We start from the raw sequence: 7,069 nt of genomic DNA, 5'->3' as shown, positions 1-7,069 counted from the left end.
GGGACATGGTGGTTCATGCCTGTAATTCCAGCACTCTGGGAGGCCAAGGCAGGAGGATTGCTTTAGTTCAGGAGTTTCAAGACCAGCCTGGGCAACATAGTGAAACCCCATCTCCACAAAAAATTAAAAAGAAAAATTAGCTAGGTAAAGTACTGTGCCTATAGTCCCAGCTACTTGGGAGGCTGAGGCAAGGGGATCACTTGAGTCCAGGAATTTGAGGCTGCAATGAGCTGTGACGTTGCTATTGTACTCTACCAGGGCAACAGAAACTCTATCTCCCCTCTCCCCCGAGAAAATTCCACTGTTGTAGTCTAACATTTAATCAAGTTTTGGATGCAGTTTATATTTCTTTATTTCTGAAAAATTTGGCCCATTCTCATGCAAAAGGAGACATATACTATATCTTAAGATTACATATTGACTGTTTAACTTAGGAAAAATTTTTGAGAATAATAAATGCAAGAAATTTTTTTTTTTTTTTTTTTTTGTAGAGACAGAGTCTCACTGTACCGCCCTCGGGTAGAGTGCCGTGGCGTCACACGGCTCACAGCAACCTCTTAACTCTTGGGCTTACGCGATTCTCTTGCCTCAGCCTCCCGAGCAGCTGGGACTACAGGCGCCCGCCACAACGCCCGGCTATTTTTTGGTTGCAGTTTGGCCGGGGCTGGCTTTGAACCCACCACCCTCGGCATATGGGGCTGGCGCCCTACTCACTGAGCCACAGGCGCCGCCCCAAATGCAAGAAATTTTAAAAAACCAAAATGGAATTATTTGCTCCTATGACAGTCCTTAGTTTTTTATTTTATTATGGTATAGCTTTTATCTCTCAAGTTTTGTATACAACAATAAATAATTTTCTCTTAATAATTCTGAGTTTGGGGAATAAAAGAAAGGAAATGATTTTCAAGCAGTAGTCTTGCTGGTCTACCTTACCATGCTATTACCCACACTGTCATCAATATCTTACCTCTATTTTCTTTGGACCCGAAATAAGTTGGAAAATTCATCATTGGTATTTTACAGTTTAATACTTGAGGAGAAAAACAAGTGGTTTGGGGCAACCATATCTGGAATTCCAGTTTATCATTAAAAGCATACAGAGTAAAGAAGATTCTCTTCTTACATATAGCATGAGAAATTCTACACAAGTTCTTTACATATTGGCAGATTTCTACATGTAAACTAGACTACTTGGATTATACATTTTCTCCTGGCTGGTACAGTGGGTCTATAGTAGCTGAAGTAGTCTTACCAGGAGGACTGAATATATTCAAATGTCAGTCTTTCATCCAGGTCCTTCTTCCAAATATAGATTCATCAATTCACAAAAGGATTCTGGACAGCCAGGAGGACAAGGCATTCTGTATCCTCACTCCACCTGCTCCAGTGTCGGGGGGAGGTCTTTGCACACCAACCCCTACCTGGTTTGAAAGCGGACTGGGCAAACTATTTGAAAATGAATAACACATCAGTTTACAACATGATGTTTGAGAAGGCCTGGAGAAGACTGCTCAGGCTGAGTAAATCAAGAAAATGCAGGGCAGCGCCTGTGGCTCAAGGAGTAGGGTGCCGGTCCCATATGTCGGAGGTGGTGGGTTCAAACCCAGCCCCAGCCAAAAAACAAAAAAAGAAAAGAAAATGCAGCCCCTCTCCGGCCTCTTCAGAAGGCTTTTATTGATTTCTAACAAAGGTGCACATGCAAAATGTAAAAATGCCAAAAGATAGGGTTGAAAGAATCCCAGGTCCCCAGGAAGACTGGACAGGAAGAGAGGCTGGGTAAACAGCAGGAGGTTGGTAACTGACCAAGCAGCTGATGGTGCACATAGAAAGGCAGGGGAGAAGCTAGTTCTATCCCTGCAGGGGAAGTAAACCAGGTTTCCTAACCTAAGTACATATCAAAAGTTCAAAGACTTTAATCCCTCCCATCTGTTGACTCTGGAACAAGCAGAGGCTTAGTCCAGCCTGTCTGGGCTCCACCGGACTCTTTTCATCTTCTGTGGTTTTGACAACTCCCAGGGATTGTCCGTCTGCGGGCTATTCCCTGGATACCCCAGGATTGAGATGGGGCACCCCACTGAGAAGGCAACCTGTCTATATCCATACTCCAGCACTTCACAGTTTACCACACCTGCATATGACACTCTGCCCTTTGCTACCAGTTCTGTTTGAAGAATTTAATTGCAATCAGTGTAACCTGGCTTATTGTACCCTCAATGAATCCCCAACAATAAAAAAATAAAAAAAATAAAAAGAATTTCAAATGACCACACATCAGACTTTATTGCAAATGGACCATACAGTGCCCCCTCGGGAGCTGTCCATTTGATTGGAAATTTTGCACCTTATCTTGCCCTGTACTTGTTGTCGTCAATTAATCTTGCTAAACCAACATCTGCTCTTTTGCACATAAGATTTTCTTCCACAAGAATATTATCAGCCTGACGGTCTTGGTGGACGTAGTTCATTCTTTCAGTATATGCCGTGCCATCAGCATTCTGAGCAGCTGCATCGACTCATGGAAGCTTCAAATACTTGTCATCTCCTCCCTTAGGAAATCTAATCTCCCTTTGACATAAATTCAGTGACGATGTAAATCGGCTCTTCAGGAACAATAGCATATAGTGGAACAAGTTCATCGTGTCTTAATTTTTTCATTATCTGAGCTTCTCGAAAAGAACCTTCTGGCATCATTGTACCTGGTTTTAATGTTTGATTGCTACTTTTGTGGTTTCATTTCATGTTCCCATCCATACTTCACCAAAACGTCCTTGTCCTCGTTTAACCTCTAGTTGTAAAGATTCCCAAACAGCTTTTGCTAGATCTTAAACCTGAGGTTTTACAGTTGGACACACGGTTGTTAACTTCTGACATAATCCATCAGTTTATTCTGTGTAGTGTTTCACTAATTTATGCAAAGTATCATCAACCAGTGCTCTTCGAGTTTCCTAATTTTGATGTGTTTTACATTGTCACCTCTGACCACATTTCAATCACAAATGCAAAGGGAATAAGCATCTTTAGTAGTTTCTCTCTCTCTTCCTAAGAAAATGCCTCATTGATTCTCAAGATTCAGAAGTAATCTTTCAGCATCTTTTCTTCCCATTTTGCCAAAATACCATTCTTCTGCCTGAATGGAATCTGCAGGCACTAGATAATTGTTAGGGCCACAACCATTCTTTCCCGTGCGACTGACTTTGCTCCCCACCAGTCTCCTTCCATGTTGTTAATTATTTGAAATCTTTCACCCTTCTTAAATGAAAGGTCTTCTGTGGTTCTAGCTTGAACAATTATGTAAGGCCACCTGTTAAGCCAGTAGGTTATGGACTTGGCATCACTGAAAATGAGGAAGATGCTCTTTCAAAAGGTGCCACCCCTGAGGATCCTCCAAATGGTGTTATGGAAAGACTGCTAAAATTAACTTTGCTGAAGGTTCTGCTCCCTAATGGCTGACACTTATACTGACAGGCTCTGGAGGGTTTTCAGTTCTATATTTAATGTCTGGGCTTTTGTTTACTCTTAATGCAGCCCATTATCAAATCTGCTCTCTGGGCTCGTGCTCTCCTGAGTTGCAGCAGCTCAGGCTGGTGGGGAGGAGGCAGCAGGTGGAAGAGAGGCCTGGACCTTCACCCACCTCCCCCTTCTCGTCCTGGGGTCACTGGCAGTAGCAATTACAGCAGAGCCTACGGGGGGGCCCATTACTTCAGGAGGAGAGAATTCCAAGGCTCCCCACCCATCCCACTCATCACTGTCTCCCTTCCTGGCTCTGCCTCTGCACTCCTAGGGATGGAGGATGTGAGACTGAATGGCCATTGCTCAGCAGAACTTGCCACAAATTTATTTTAATGTTTATATAAGGGAGTCTTTGGAATGAAGACTCAACTCCCCAATAGGGTTTAGAAACTTATATGACTTTCTGGTAAAATGGGTTATGAGCCGGGAAGAGGATTCTGCTGGGGGGCAATAAAAGATTACTAGGGGGCAGAACCTGTGGCTCGACCATTCCTTCTCCTCCCAGAAGTAGATAGGGGTGAGCTCCGGAACCCATAGGATGAGGGGAGCCACTTGTGACACCTGGTACAGCTGGGAGGCAGCTCTTTGCCTCAGTATCTGCTTTGGTGTTCCCCTTAGCAATGGTGGAAGCATCGCTTTGATGTCCACGACAGTGCATAACTGCCACTTTCTGGGGTTTCCCTACTGCCTCTAGCAATTGGAGTATTTCTTGCTGACACTTAATGTCCTTTCCCCCTGAGTTTAAAAGTCCCTTTTCCTTGTATAATGCCCCGTGTACTTGGAGAGTCAGAAAAGCATACTTAGAGTCAGTGTAAATATTTACACTTTTTCCTTGACTTAATTCTAAGGCTCAGGTCAAGGCAATTAACTCAGCCTTCTGAGTAGATGTCCCTTGAGGTAGGGGCTTAGCCTCCACAGTCTCTGTTAAGGTGACCACTGCATACCCAGCCTGCCGCTCACCTTGCGCCATCACGTAACTGCTTCCATCTACATACAAGTCTCAGTCTGCATCTGTCAGGGCTGGTCATGCAGGTCAGGGCTGCTAGAGTGCACATTCTCTATGACTTCTGCACACTCGTGCTCAGTCTCTCTTCCACTGACTGGAAGGAGCGTGGCTGGGTTTAGGGTGTTACATACTTCTAGTGTTATGTGTGGGTTACCACACATTAAGCTTTGGTACTTAGTTAATCTTGCATTAGCTAGCTAATTTTTCCTTTTTTTTTTTTTGAGACAGAGTCACTTTATCACCCTTGGTAGAATGCCGTGGCATCACAGCTCACAGCAACCTCCAACCTCCAAGGCCTAGGCGATTCTCTTGCTTCAGCCTCCCAAGTAGCTGGGACTACAGGCGCCCGCTGCAACACCTGGCTATTTTTTGGTTGCGGTTTGGCCAGGGCTGGGTTTGAACCCACCACCCTTGGTATATGGGGCTGGTGCCTTACCCACTGAGCCATAGGCGCCCCCCTAATTTTTCCATTTTTAGTAGGGACAGGATCTTGCTTTGCTCAGGCTGGTCTCAAACTCCTGAGCTCAAATGATCCTCCTGCCTTGGCCTCCCAGAGTGCTAGATTACAGTGTGAGCCACCAATCTGGCCCTTTCTGGGTTTCCTTTTCAGTTTGTTTACTATTATAATATAGACATGCTGCTGGTGTTTGCATGTTGATTTTGTATCTTGCAACTTTACTGAATTTGTTTATCAGTTCTAACAGTTTTGGGGTGGAGTCTTTAGGTATCTCTAGATTGGAGATTATATCATCTGCATAGAAGGATAATGTCTTCCTTTCCAATTTGGATACCCTTCATTTATTTCTCTTGTCTGATGACTGGAGTTAGAACTTCCAGTACTGGGCAGTGCCTATGGCTCAGTGGGCAGGGCGCCGGCCCCATATACCGAGGGTGGCGGGTTCAAACCCTGCCCCAGCCAAACTGCAACAAAAAAATAGCCAGGCGTTGCGGCGGGCACCTATAGTCCCAGCTACTGGGGAGGCTGAGGCAAGAGAATCGCTTAAGCCCAAGAGTTGGAGGTTGCTGCAGCTGTGATGCCACAGCACTCTACTGAGGGCAATAAAGTGAGACTCTGTCTCTACAAAAAAAAAAAAAGAACTTCCAGTACTGTAAATAACAGTGATGAAAGTGGGCATCCTTGTCTTGTTCTAGACCTTAGAGGAAAGGCTTTCAGTTTTCTCCATTGAAAGAAATATGGAGGCTCAGCGCCTGTGGCTCAAGCGGCTAAGGCGCCAGCCACATACACCTGAGCTGGTGGGTTCAAATCCAACCCAGGCCCGCCAAACAACAATGACGGCTGCAACCAAACAATAGCCAGGCGTTGTCATAGGCACCTGTGATCCCAGCTACTTGAGAGGTGGAGGCAGGAGAATCGCTTGAGCCCAGGAGTTGGAGGTTGCTGTGAGCTGTGATGCCACAGCACTCTACCCAGGGCGACAGCTTGAGGCTCTGGCTCAAAAAAAAGAAAAAAAGAAAGAATGAAATATGGAGATCCTTTTGTAATTCATAAGCGTGATGATTGGGTTTTCATGCGCATGCATGAGATGTGCCTCCCACAAATCTTGTTACAATGTTGGCATATTACCCGTCTAACATGTAAAAAAAACCAGAAAGAAATATGGAGTATTCATATTCAGTATATTCAGTGTATACTAGCTGTGGATGTATCATATATTTTTTTTTGTTGTTTGTTTGTTTGTTTTTGAGACAGAGCCTCAAGCTGTCACCCTGGGTAGAGTGCTGTGGCATCACAGCTCACAGCAACCTCCAACTCCTGGGCTCAAGCGATTCTCCTGCCTCCACCTCCCAAGTAGCTGGGACTACAGGCGCCCATCACAACGCCCGGCTCTTTTTTGGTTGCAGCCATCATTGTTGTTTGGCGGCCCGAGCTGGATTTGAACCCACTAGCTCAGGTGTATGTGGCTAGTGCCTTAGCTCTTGAGCCACAGGTGCTGAGCCTTGTTTTTGATTTTGTTTTTTTAAGACAAAGTCTCACTATGTTGCCCTCACTATGTTGCCATCAGTGTGGTACAGGTCTCACAGATGAATTTGGGAGTATTTCCTCCTCCTCAGATTTTTTTATTGTGAAGACTGGTTTAAGTAGGTTTGGTATTAGTTTATCTTTTTGAGCAGTGAAGTCATCAGCTTGTGGGCTTCTCTTTGAGGAGAGTTTTTTTTATTATTACTGCCTCTATCGTGTTACTTGTTATTGGTTTATTCAAGTTTTGGGTTTCTTCCTGGTTCAATTTTGGTAGGTTGTATATGTCTAGGAATTTATCTGTTTCTTCTAAAGTTTCCAATTTATTGGCATGCAGTTGCTCAGAGCAGCCTCTAATAATCCTTTGGATTTCTGCACTATCAGTTGTAATGTATCCTTTTCATCTCTGACTCTATTTGGGTCTTTTTTTCCTAGTCTGGATAGAGGTGTGCCCATTTTATCTTTTAAAAAACCAACGTTTTGTTCTTATTTGTTTCAATTTCATTTATTTCTGCTCTGATCTTTCCTCTAATTTTGGGTTTGATTTGCTCTTTTTTTTTTTTTTTTTAGTTTTT

At 44.1% G+C, this 7,069-nt stretch overlaps 1 non-coding gene and 1 pseudogene across 1 annotated transcript; one reads left to right on the top strand and one right to left on the bottom strand.

The window, feature by feature from the left end:
• Positions 1–1,196: 1,196 nt before the first annotated feature.
• On the bottom strand, positions 1,197–3,530 carry LOC128588981 (tyrosine-protein kinase Yes-like; annotated as a pseudogene).
• Positions 3,531–6,007: 2,477 nt separating this feature from the next.
• LOC128589527 (small nucleolar RNA U13) lies at positions 6,008–6,111 on the top strand. The gene has a single exon (XR_008381082.1). It is a non-coding gene; the product is annotated as a small nucleolar RNA U13 (small nucleolar RNA).
• Positions 6,112–7,069: the final 958 nt, after the last annotated feature.

Source organism: Nycticebus coucang, chromosome 6 (assembly GCF_027406575.1).
Source record: "Nycticebus coucang isolate mNycCou1 chromosome 6, mNycCou1.pri, whole genome shotgun sequence".
NCBI classification, from domain to species: domain Eukaryota; kingdom Metazoa; phylum Chordata; class Mammalia; order Primates; family Lorisidae; genus Nycticebus; species Nycticebus coucang.
This window is presented reverse-complemented; position numbering and strand designations above follow the sequence as displayed.